This window comes from Balaenoptera acutorostrata, chromosome 3 (assembly GCF_949987535.1).
Source record: "Balaenoptera acutorostrata chromosome 3, mBalAcu1.1, whole genome shotgun sequence".
NCBI lineage: Eukaryota > Metazoa > Chordata > Mammalia > Artiodactyla > Balaenopteridae > Balaenoptera > Balaenoptera acutorostrata.
The window spans coordinates 155,209,660-155,222,147 of NC_080066.1; the positions used below are offsets into that span (position 1 = coordinate 155,209,660).

Sequence of the window (12,488 nt, forward strand, 5' to 3'; positions counted from 1 at the left end):
CCTGCTGAGTTCTGGCTAAGATGGCAGTACATTTCAGTTCCTGTATTAAAGTGGAGCCAGTCACTGGGCACTGCCTCCTAAGAAAGGTGTCAGGTTTCAGCAGTGTGAGAAGGGGGAACTCCTTGGGCTGCATGCACACCTGCTCTCCCCTCAGCACAGCAACTGGTTTCTGCCTCTTTGGAAGGTTCTAGAAGGGTTGTCCAGGACAGTGCACCTGGGAGAACTCTGAGGACAGGCACCAGCCATAAAGACCTGGGAGGTTCTTTGGGACCTCAGAGAAGATGCTGTTCCAGAAAAGGAGTGGATGGTGGAGGATGTTGGGCTGCCGCCCCCCCACCCCCTTTCTGGCGGCCGTATAAACTGCTGAAACTGCTGAGCCAGGAAGGATTTGGTGCCGAGCAGGAGCCACCGAGACCGAGCATGGCTGGCTCCCAGTTCATTCAGCCACACGCGGCCCTCTGAGGCCTTCACTTGGCAGGAGGGAGGACGGGGCAGCTGCTCAATCTCATCTTTGTTCATCTTTCTCTCTCCCCTCAGCCTCTCCCCATTCTTTCATTTCCTTCCCCCCAGCTTTCTCTCTCCCTCATTCACTTTCTCGCCCTTTCTCTGTTCCCTCCCCCTTTCATCCTTCCCTTGAAGCTGATTTCTTGCTTTCTCATCCTTTCTTCTTCCTCCCAGCTCAGAATCACACTTGGCAGGCAGTCCTCCCTCCCACCTCCCTCCCTCCCCTGTGTCCTTCCCTCCACCCTCTCCTCCAGCAGCTTCTCTTCCCTCCCCCTCTCCATTTCCTCCCTCCTCCTCCTTCCCTCCTGTTTCTCCTTTCTCTCCCCTCTTATCCTCCACCTTCTCTCTCTCTATCTCTTCTTCACTTAAAGGAGACACTCTGAGTCCCCAGACAGACAAAGCCAGGTCAAGACCATCCATCAAGCCCTCCCCAGCCCTGATCTGGGAGACTGGGGTCCAGAGACCAAGGTCAGAGCTGAGCAGAAAATCAGAGTAGGTTGGAGAGAGTCTGTCTCGGCGTCCAGACAACCCCTAGGGCACCTGAAACCCTCTCCCTACCTGGGGTTCCTATGCCAGGCCACCTGCTTCTTACAAACGCCCCACCTGGCTCCCAGCTCCCTGATGCGTATGCTGCCAGTGGAGCAGGGAATGTCTGAATCCTGACCCTCCCTGGCTCTGCTTACCTCCTTGCTCTCTGCCCTGGTGAGTACAGGTGAGAAGGCAAGAAAGAAATCAGAAGGGATAATAACCTGCTTCGAACTGGAAGGAAATGGCTGGGGGAGGGTTGTTCCATATATGAGGGGCACGTTGTAGTAGGAGAAGCATGAGGCTTTGAAACCAGACAGGCTGAGCTTGAACGTTGACCCTACTTCTTAGTAGCCAATGACCTTGAGCAAGACACTCTCTGCACCTCAGTGTCCACCTCTGTACAATGGGGATAGTAGAAGAGCACCTCCCTCCCAGGGCAGTGGTGAGAACGCAGGGAGAGAACGCAGAGGAAGTGCTTGGCACTCGATGGCTGCTCCTACCTAAGCGCCAGTTTTCTCTCCTTAGAGAAAGAAGGCTCCGTGGAGGAGATGGGTTTGTTCTGGGTGTTGAGGGATGGATAATAATAGTAATCATACTTTTATTTTTGTTGACACCAGGTGCTATGCTAAGCACTTTGAATGCATTGTCTCCTTTAATCCCCAGCGACCTTATGAGGCAGTTCTTTTTTTTTTTTAATCTCTGTGGCTGGAAGTTGAGGCTCAGCAAGGCTAGGCAATTTGCCCCAAGTCACACAGCAAGGTGGAGAAGCAAAATTCTTAACTCCTCTGCTATCACTTGGGGTGGGGGTGGGGCATAGCAGAGTGACAGCTGGCAAGACCAAGCCAACCTGCAAACCAGGCACGAGCAGGCAACAGGGAGGGCCTAGCTGTGGCTAGGGGGAAATTCTAACTGAGGCCACCGCAAGCCCACTGCTCCCCCTTGGGTCCGAATCTGAGCCTTCCTGTCTCCTGGGTCAGTGCTCAACCAGCGCCAGAATTCTTGCTGTTGAACCAGGTGGGGAAGGGAGGGGTGGGGTCCGGGTTCCCATCTCTGGAGCACCAGGTCCCGGACACTCCCCCTCCTTCCCACACACACCCCCTGCAATGCTGATAATCCCCGAGGTTCCGTGCCGCCCCTTGTATGGCCAGAATGATCTCTCTTGTGTTTTTGCCACCCTGTGTTGTATAACGGGGATAATCGGCTCCTTCTCTGGGGAATCAGGGCAGGCCCTGTGGGGCGGCTGCCTGAGATTACAAACGGGCGTGGGGAAAGAGGGCAGTGGCCGCGGGACCGCGGGTGGCAGGTTATTTATGGGAAAGAGCCGGTGGTGAAACCTTAAAAGAGTTTCTGGTGAGAAGAGGGGAGCCAAGAGGACATCAGCCAAACAGGTGTAGTTGCCCCACCTCGGTACCCAGCCCCCCCACCCTTCCCCCCGACCCAGCTCAGATTACACCACGCCTGGCTTTCAAATAGAACTCCGCAGTTTCCATGGCAACTCACCCACGTGGTCTCCGCCTTAGAGGCTGAGGGGGGGAGCTGTGAAGGGCAGCTGACAGGAGGCAAGAGGCGCTCCTGGAGGGTGAGGGCAGAGTCTCACCCTCCCAGGCCCTGCCGCCCCTCCGACCTTCACCCTTCCCTCCAGGGCACCTGGCTGAGGCCCCACAAAGAACCCCAAGGAGAGAGGAGAGGGAGCTCCAGGACAAAGAGGCGGCAAGATCACTTCCCCCAAATGTGTCCTTGACCTGAGCCTTCCTGTGCCACTGCCATGGGCCCTGGGACAGCATCTCGTCATCGTCTGGCCTCTGTTCTCTTCAAGGAGAGGTCAGGGGAGAGCCTGAATAGGAACGTGCCTTCTGTTGTGTCTCATCATCCCTTCCTGTGAACCGGGGTCGGCGTCCTGTTCTGGAGCTGGGGTTTGAATTCTTGCTCCCCTGTTCTGAGCTGTGTGACCTTGGGAGAGGGGCTTGACCTCTCTGAGACTGTGTCCTCTTTACAATGGGGATGGGCACATCCACTTCTACGTGTTGTCAGAGGGGAGCACATGAGACAACATTTGGGAAAGTACTATGTGAAAAAAGAAACATGTAAAAGAGAGAGCAGCAGAGAAGCTCCAGGTGAAATAGGAGGGCACTCAGAGCCCACCCTTTGCCTCTCTCTGTGGCCAGGGGCCCGGCTGTACTACAAAGAACCTGCAGTTCAGAAACCCTTGTATTAAAGCCCTGATTTTTTTTTAAGCCCTCACCTTCCTGTACTGTGTCTTGATTGATCTTCCCAGGACTTGACCCTTTACCAAGAGCATCTCCTTCTGGCCAAAAATCTAGCGTAGAACCAAGTGCCCCGTGAACGTGCCTCGCCGCCCTGCCTCCATCATTCTGATGCTTTGGTCCGGTAAGGCTTTCCCTGGAGAGGACAGCAGCACATCCTTCTCTGGGTGTTTCCGCCCTTTCTCCCCTCCTGTCTTTAGACTAGGAGGCTCCCTTGTGGTCTCTGGCTGGCAATTTCTCTCCAGCCCTGCTTGTGGGGACTCACTGGCGCTTAGTCCCCTGAGAGACAGCCAAAACCCTGGGAAGCCGAGCTTGGCAGGGAATGCCAAGGGCAGGGAGAGGAAGAAAGAGGCCAAAACGCCTGCCACACTCCCTACCCCAGCAAAAGGGGCTTGAACTTGGCCATTTGTGTCTCTCTTCCCCCCAGTCTCCAGGCACTGGCTCAAGAGGAACCCCACAGGGTTCAGCCACCCGCTGGAAACAGCATGCCCCTTCCCTTCTCCCAAGAGGCCCTGGGTTTCCCTGAGCTGCTTCCTCGTGCCCTGGGACCCTGAGTGGGCTGCCTGCCTCCCTGCCTGGGCCTCTCTGCCTCATCCATCAAGTGGGGGGTGATCTCCAAGGGCCCCCTTGGCTCTAAAACACTGACTCGGCAACTCTCTGCAGCTGGCAGAAGCGCCTGGCCTGCAGCCTCCCTCCTTTCCTTTGTCACCTCATTCGGCAGTGCCCCCGAATCCCGGAGAGGGTGGCTTTCATTGTTTTTTCTTTATTTTTATCAAAGGGTATTTTTTGTCAAAAATTGTGTCTCCCCTGAGACAACGCAGCCTCTGAGCAGGCTCCCCTTGTTTCCATGGTGACAGCAGCTGGCTCACATGTGTGGTTGCTGTAGAAACAAGGCTGGTGGTTCTCCTCCCCTCCTCCCCTCCCCTCTCACTTTCCCTGCCTTCCTCGTCACCTTCTTCTCCTTCACACCACAAATATTAGCGAGAGAAACTTGAAAACTTCACACTACCTGGGAGGCAAGAAAGAGCAATGGAAGTTCCCCACCCCTGCCCGGCACCTTGGGAGCCAACTGGGTCCTGGCCGCTGGCTGGGCCATCGCCATGACTGGGCCCACGGGGCGCATCTGCAGGGGCCCTTCCTTCCCCACGCTGCGATGTAGCTGTTCTGATCCCCAGCGGCGTGGGGTACAAGCAGCCTTGAGCGCTCTAGCTCTAGACGAGGAGCCAGGCGAATCCTGCCTCGGACGGGGTAGGGGCCTGCGTTCTCCCCGCCCAGGACAGAACCTACCCCAGACGTGTGTCCAGCACCTCACGTTACATACAAAGCCTCTTCCTGCCACAGAGTAGATGTGTGAAAGAAAAGGAAGGCTTCTGGGGAGGAAATCAATGGCAGTAGAGATGCAGGCAGAGGAGAGAGGAAGCATACTGGAGAGTTCTGTCTTGCTCGTCAGTAGATGTTATATAGGTTATGTGTAATTTTTCCCACTGACATGTAAGCTCTTAAAGAGTGGGAGCCCTACCTGACTTGTCGCTGATGAATCCTCAGTGTCTGGGGGGAGAGAGAAAAAAATAATATACACCAAAATGTTCATAGTGACGTTTCTAGGTGGTGATCTTATTATAGCCTTTTTTGCTTCTTTTCTTCAGCCAACGTGTATTAAATGTATAAAAAGAATAAACAACAGGTTTATTTGTTTGATCTTGGAGAAAAAAGGGAAGGGAACTTGAAAGAGGCCCGAGACTGGCCCAAGTCGGAGGCTCTTCTCCCTAAAGGCTGGAGCAGGTGGTGGCATGACTACCTGACCCGGCCTCTCTCGTGTCACGCGCTGGGGCCAAGAGAGGTGAGGTTATGCTCCACTGTGGCCTAAAAGAGGCGCCAGGGATCTTAAGTTAGAGCAGGAGAGGAAGGCTGTCAGCCCAGGGAAGGGCAGGCGGGGTGAGACTCTGGCATCTGCGTGTATCGAGGTGACGGCAGTGGGGCTGTGAGGCCCAGGACACAGTAGCAGACCAGGCAGGCCTCACCCCGCTGTATGTACTTCAGCCCAAGGTGGGCGCTGGCACCCCCTCCCCATGCCCCCGTCCCCGCCCTGTCTCTCAGGCCTCAGGCAGGGAATTTGGCTCCACTGCGCTAGAGCATGTGTGAAAGCTGCCTGCAGGCTGACAGTGCCAAAGGGGCAAGTTCCAGATCTCCGTCTCCGTCTCCCAAGAGGCAGGGCGGGGAAGGCCTTCTCAAGGTCAAAGAAAGTGTCACGCAGATTCTTGTCCTCAGCCATGGGCACCCGTCTCTGTCTCCTTCCCCCCACCTGCAGTCAACACAGTGGGAGCGGACCCAGGCGCACCTCGGAAATCTGAGCACCCTGGGGGGCGGGCGGTGGGGGGATATACGGGCCTGAGAGATCATGTGAATGTTCTCACCGTCCCCCCATTCGATGGACAGACAGACGACAGGGGAGGCGAGGGCTGGCCTTGGCTCACCCCTGTCAGCTAATCCTGCCAGGCTTAAAGGCAGAGAGAGGGACAGGAGGAGAACAAAGAGGAGAGGCCGAGGAGGGAGGGAAAGCAGGAGAAAAAGGAGACCCGCTCTCCCTGCCACCCAGCCAGCCACCGGGGAGAGAGCCTTGCCTTGCTCTGCTGTGCTCCTCGGTGAGGCCACCAAGAACAGACTGGGAGGCGCTGAAGGTCAGGGATTGGGGGGGGAGCACGAAATGCGGAGGGTCAGGATTTTTTGTGATGGGGGGTTGCATTCAGTGCTTGGTAATTTAAAAAGCTGAAAAGTCAGGTTTGTACTTTTTAGGTCACAAAACCTTCATAGCAAGAAAACCACCACATCACAAGGCTCTGATTTGCCTGGTACTACCCAGTCTGAGCCAAGGCCCTGAAGCAATGCTGTCTTTCTGCTGTCTCCTCACCAAAGCCAAGTAAAAGTGCCTCTAGGGTACCGTCCAGCTTCCCTTCTCTCTGGTGCGGGAGGACCAAGGGTCAGAAGGCCTGGCAGTGAGTCGTGTCCACTCTAAAGTCTCAGAGAAATTGCCTCTGCAACACCCCGGATGAGAGCTTCCTCCACCCTCTGCTTGAATGCCTCCTGTGACAGGGATCTCATCTTCTTACAGATACGTCCTCTCCCTAATCCTGGGTTTCAGTTTTCTCTCGCTAATATTTATGCTACCCTTTTCATTTAAAAAGAAAAAAAAAAAAAAAAAGCTGTGCTTTCTATTCCATTATCTTTACAGAGAAGATCAATGACAAATAGCATCTGGGTCTATCTGTCATCCATGAAGGCTAAACTAGCTCTCACCCCAAGCAGGTTTTCCTGATTCTAGCCAAACTTTTAAAACTCCCTACTTTCCCTTCACCCCACCCTCTGAAACACTGTTTTGCCCCTGGCCCTTTCTGCAAGCCTGAGCCCCATGTGGGGGGCAGCAGGCTGGGTTCTATTCTTGCCATCTCAGACGCTCCTTTATTCTTGCCTTTGGTTCTGCGTCCTTCCTCCAGCTTTGAATGTGTCCTTCTCCAGCCTGAGCTCATCTGCCAGCTCTGTGATGATGCACTTCATCTCTTAGGCTCCTCCCCTTCTCCTTCTCATCAGGACCTTTCACGGTTACACAGTCAGAATTTTGTTTTCAAGGGCCTCCCAGACTAGCCCAACATTCTTCTTTTAAGGCTCACCTAGAGGATCATGCCTGTCTTTTCCTTCTGTGTTTGGAATGTTACCTGACCAAGTTAGGTATGCTAGTGTCCTCCTCTCAGTTTCTTTGAAGTGGGAGAGTGTACTCTTTTCCTAAGGCTGCAGTAACAAATTACCACAGACTGGGTGCCTTAAAACAACAGACATTTATTCTCTCACAGTTTGGGGGCTAGAAGTCTGACATCAAGGTGCCAGCAGGGCCGTGCTCCCTCTGAAGGCTCTAGGGGAGGATCCTTCCTTGCCTCTTCCAGCTTCTGATGTTTGCCAGCGATCCCTGGCATTCCTTGGCTTGTAGGCTGATTACTCCGATTGCTGCATCCATCATCACATAGCTTTCCCTGTAGGTCTCTCTGTGCCCGTGTCCATATTTCCTTCTTCTTATAAGGATACTAGTCTTTGGACTTAGGGTCCACACTACTACTCCAGTATGGCCTCATCTTAACTTGATTATACCTGCAAAGACCCTATTTCTAAATAAGGTCACATTTGGAGGCTCCTGGTACATGTGACTCTTGGGCGGGGGACACTGTTTGACCCAGTGGGCGCCCTCACCCTCATCTTTCACTTCTCTGTCTCCCCTACGCCCACCACCCTCAAAAGCTTTCCAGTCAGCCCGGCTCTTCCTCCTTCACATCCTGCCAATCTGCCCCATTTCACCATCCTGACAGACGGGCCCTTTCCATTCAGCGCCGACTCCGGGGCCAGTCTGAGTCCTGGCTTCCCTGTTTTGATGTGGAAACTTGAGAATGTTACTTCACCCCTCTGGGCCCCACTTGCCTGGCCTGCAAAGTGGGGATAATAGAACCTGCTTTATAGGATTGTTGCGGTGATCAAGTGAATTCCTCTTTGCAAAGAGAAGAGCGATGCCTGGCACGGACAAGGCCGCAGAAGTGTGAGGTACCATTTCAGGCCTTCGTCATTTCAAGCATAGATCACTGCGGCAGCTCCCGAGCCAACTGCTTTCCAGCTCCAGTCTGTCCTCGAAACACAAATCTTACCATGTCACTCCATGTCATCTAAATGTGTTCCCCTGCCTTCAAGTCAGGTCCAAAAATTTGCAGCGGAGAACATAGGACCTTTGGCAAGGTGGCTCTGACCTACTTGTGCCCCCCCATCTCATCTCTTGCAGTCCTGTGCGTGTACACGCATGTACACACACACACACAAACACACAAAGCCACACTGTGACCTAAATGTAGCTCTTGGGAAGCCCCAGGCTCTTTCCTGCCTCTCGGCCTTTGTACTGCGGCTCCTCTCCCCAGATATCTGCTCCTTCTCCCTCGAGATAGATTAAGCTGGGTCCACCGTCTCCAGGACACTGACCCCCACCCCCAGAGCCTTCCAGCCTGCGTCTGGGCTCTGTCATCTGGGGCCCTGCCCTGTGTCTGCCCCTCACAGCTGTGAGCTGCTCCAGGACCAGGACTGTGTCCTTTCTCTGCATCTTTGGAACATTCCCTGGGACACAGCAGGTGTGGACGTGAACAAAGCACACGTAAGGAAACAATACCTTATCGTCCAGACCCTGCAGGACTCCTTTGATCTGCCTTCCTCGGGTTCTCACATTTGACCTGACACCCACCGGTCTTCACCAGGTCCCTGGGACCCTCCGTCTCCTGCCCGCCCCCGAGCTTCCTCCTCTCCAACTTCCTGCTGTTCTGCGGCCTTTCCTGGCATTCTGGGCCTCGCCAAACAGCCTGCTAGAGACTCCACCCCTCCAGTTTCAGCTGAACTCTGTTCCTTTCTGCCCTCACTTGGGCCACTCATGGGTTATCTGTCCTTCCCTCCAGGCTGCTGTTTGCCCCTGTAATCGGACTGTTTGCATGCACGTGCTGTCTGGGGACTTGTTCGTGGGAAAGCCTTTCCTAGCGCAGTTGTGCGGGGTCGGGTGCCAGCAGGAGAAGGCCCAGGAGCCCCTGGTTGGGGGAGGGCGGTGCTGGGAGGCAACAAAGATCGTAAACACTCACCCCCGGTTGGGGGGGGGGAAAGGCTCGCACTCAATACCCACCACCCCAGGGCACCACCCCAGGGCACCTGGGCCCCCCGGGGCGCCTTGCTGGCAGAGGAGGAGGTGGTGGAGGAGGAAGCCTTTCTCCTGGGGTGTTGCCCATGGGAAAGAGCCTCATGGGGCTGCTCCAGGGCCCGACCGCAGGCAGAGGGAAGAAAGGCCTCGGGGCGCCCTGGGCTGTGGAGGAACAAAGGTCCCCTTCTGGAAGGGAGGCTGCTCTGGGTGACAGAATTGCCCCTAGCCCCAGGCCCCAGTCAGAAGGGCTTTAACAGAGCCTTGCCTGACCCCTTTCTTCCTGTGGGTGGGGGGCACGCAGGAGCAGGGCTGCCTGCGTGCAGTCAGCTGGCCCATCGCAGCAGCAAGGCCCGACCGGGTTTTCAGCTGCCAGCTGGTGGTCTCACAGGGATCTTAAGCTCGCCATCTTCCCCCTACCTCCCAGCCCCAGAGCCTCAGGGCTTCTCTTCTGGATACAAGGCAGTTCCATGCCCCCAGCACCTAACTGCCGGAGCCAGAAACCAGGAGTTTCTTTTGAGGGCTCTCTCCCCACCACGCACATTGAGCCAGTCACCAAGAATCGTCATTTGTACCCCCGAACCGTGCCCTGCGGCTGCCGCCCAGGCCCTCGACCACACCAGACTGTGACACTGGACGGCTCTGATGGTCCCTTCACTCGCCCCTGCGTTCCCTCTCTCCCAAATCACAGCGGGACCACCCAGGCTGGAGGCAAAGGTGAATATACAATAAATGGCTTGTTGATCTCGAAGGACAACATAGGACACAATCATATGATCCATGTCTCCAGGTTTCCTGACCACCCTACCGTCTCCACTAGCAGCCCGAGTGGATTTGCTCATTCACATCTGATCTTGTCTCTGTTCTGTTCAAATCTTCCATAGATTTCCTCTGATCTCAGAAAAAAAAAAGTCCAGACGTGTAACTTGAAGGTCTCCTGGGGCAAGATGGCGCTGCACGGGAGGAGAGCTGGGGGCCTTTTCCACCCAGACCTACTCCAGACCCTTCCTGATGGGATTCACTTTCTTCTCTTGACTCTTAAGCAACACCCCTCTCTTAGAATTTCCCCAATTCCCAAGCTGCTGGAAGTGAGCCCCCATCTCTGGAAGTTTCCCTGAGTAAGTTTATCTCTAAGCCTTCCTTCTACCCTGCTTGGGAAGGTATTGACGGGTGGGCACTGCCTCCTTCTGCCTTAACCAGCTGGAAGGCCGACCGTGCAAAACACCTGGGCCCAACCGAGGGACCACAAGTCTCTCAGCCCAGAGCCCCAAGGGCAGCACCGAGCTCTCCCTTCTCGCTCCAGCCCCCAGTCTCCCCTCCATTTTGCATTCGAGGCCCATTCCCTGCTTTGATGGACTGGTAACCGTTTGCTGGCTGCCCCAAGCTCTTCTCTGCATTATTGATGGTCTCCACTCCCTTTACTATTGACACAGGCTGATCTCCTGTTCCATTCAGAGAGTGAGAAAGTCAAGGCCCTGGTGAAATAGTGCCCCTTCTTTGCCCCTCCGACCATCCCTTTTCTTCTCTGCCCTTTTCTTAAGTCAAGAGGGTCAAGAAGAGGGTCTGTGATGGTCACACACACCTCCGGGGTCACTGGGGCCCTTTAGCCATTTGCTGCTTCGCATCCAGACCTGCTGCCCGCTCTGTGGGCCTGGCTCTATGGAAGGTTTTGGGAGAGCTGAGGAGTGAGCTAGGAAAATCCTTCCTGCAGAGCGGATCTGGGTTTCTCCCATCCTGCTCACAGCCCTGGGCTCTGCCTTTCAAGTGAAGCAGGTCCCTTGGGGACCACTGGATCTAAGGAGACAGGAGAACAGGTCTTCTTGGTCATGTTCCTGCCCCCATGGCTTTGCTCTCCTCCGCCCTCACCCCCGGGGCTGGTGACAGGCCACCTTGGGCTGCTCCCACCACTGGGCTGTGTTCACCCCACTCCCAGTAGCTGTTCTCTTGTCCAGTCTTCCCTATTCCATCCCCAGGCCCGCCTCCCCAGCCCCAGCTGCACACTGGGGGCACCGGGCAGGTGTGGCACGCCCTCCCCCTGAAGCAAGGAGGCAGGAGCTGGGCCACCTCCTCCAAGGCTCCACAGCTGCCTGCCCTGATGACCCCACATGGCTTCCCTGGAGGACGCAGACAGACGACAGGGTCCAGAGGGGCCCTACCGTGGCAGGTGGGTTAAAATCACCGGGTCACCGTGCTCAGAGCACTCACCTAGTCATCATATTTACTCTTTAAACAACTCTTTGAAGCAGGGAAACAAGCTCAGAGATGTTAATGTGACCAAAGTCACACAGCCAGCAAGGCCCAGATTCTCTGACTCTAAAGCACCGCTTTGAGCCAACTCCTGGCAAAGGGGGTCTTTTTCTAAGCATTCCCCATGCCCGCCCAAATCCTCCCTTGCCACCTTTCCAAGGGCCGGTTCAGCAGAGCCTGGGGATGCCACGCCCAGCTGGCTGGGGATGCGGCAGTTCCGCCTGCTCCAGAAGGACCCAACTGCTAATCAGAAGCACTGGTATCCAGGCAACCAACCTCCCTGGCTTCAGATAAGCAGAAACAGCTGGGAGCTGCCCAGGCTGGGAAGCTGTCAGTGGGGAGGGAGATGGGGCAGCCAGCCAGCCCGGCGGCCTTATTTTGAGCCTGCTATTCTCACCTTCCCTCCCAGGCCACGGTTTGAGAGAGGGCCTTTCCCCCAAGCTTGTCCTTGCCACTGCTGCAGGGGAGGGGTCTCCTGGGGCTCTGCCCAGCCCTGAGCCCAGCACAATTTGGGGGTGGGGGGTGGGGGGCACTGCTGACCCTCCCTCTTTCTGTGAGGAAGGGAGGGAAGAAAAGTTGGTCACAGGTGGCCAAAGTACAGGGGCTCTGGGGTCACCTAATACACAGCACTAGTTGAGGTTCACTTTTCAGGGCCTCTAGGCCTCATTGAGAGGATTTCCTCTTCCCCCACATCAGGCCAGCAGCAAGCATCAGTGCAGCTGTATCCTCACCCTACCTGTGATGGCAGCAGTAATTGGCAGTGGGAGGCGGGCCTACAGGCAATGTGGACTACCAGACCAGCTGGGCTTGGCTCAGTCTCAACTCTGCTGGTTACCAGCCTGGCCACACCCCTCTGAGCCTCAGTTTTCTCATCTGTGAAATGGGGATGATAATACACACCCCCGCAGGCTGGAGGTGGGAAATAAGTGAAAGTACATGAAATGCCCAGCACAGTGTATGGAGCTGTCGGTACCAGTAGGGCTTTCTTCCCATCCTCATGTTTGGGCCTGCCCCTGCCCAGCCTGGGACATCTCTCCCACACAGGTTCTGTCCTCTCCCCAGCTATTTCTGTCTCCTGTTCTAAAGGTCAGTGCCTTTCCCGGGATTTGGCAGCTGCTGCCTCTTCTCTTCCTCTAAGTGGTGTCAGTCCCATGCTCCAGGGACAGTGGCCGCCCCAGGTGGTTCCCCCTCCCTCTCCTTTACCCAGGACTGGCCTGGGCATGCCTAACCCACTTTACACACAG

At 55.6% G+C, this 12,488-nt stretch overlaps 1 protein-coding gene across 3 annotated transcripts in view; it reads right to left on the reverse strand.

Annotated features, from left to right (window-relative positions):
* The window catches only part of LOC130707700 (uncharacterized), a 30,237-nt gene that overhangs the window by 12,124 nt on the left and 5,625 nt on the right, over window positions 1-12,488 (reverse strand). The gene's annotated exons all lie outside the window — the stretch shown is intronic.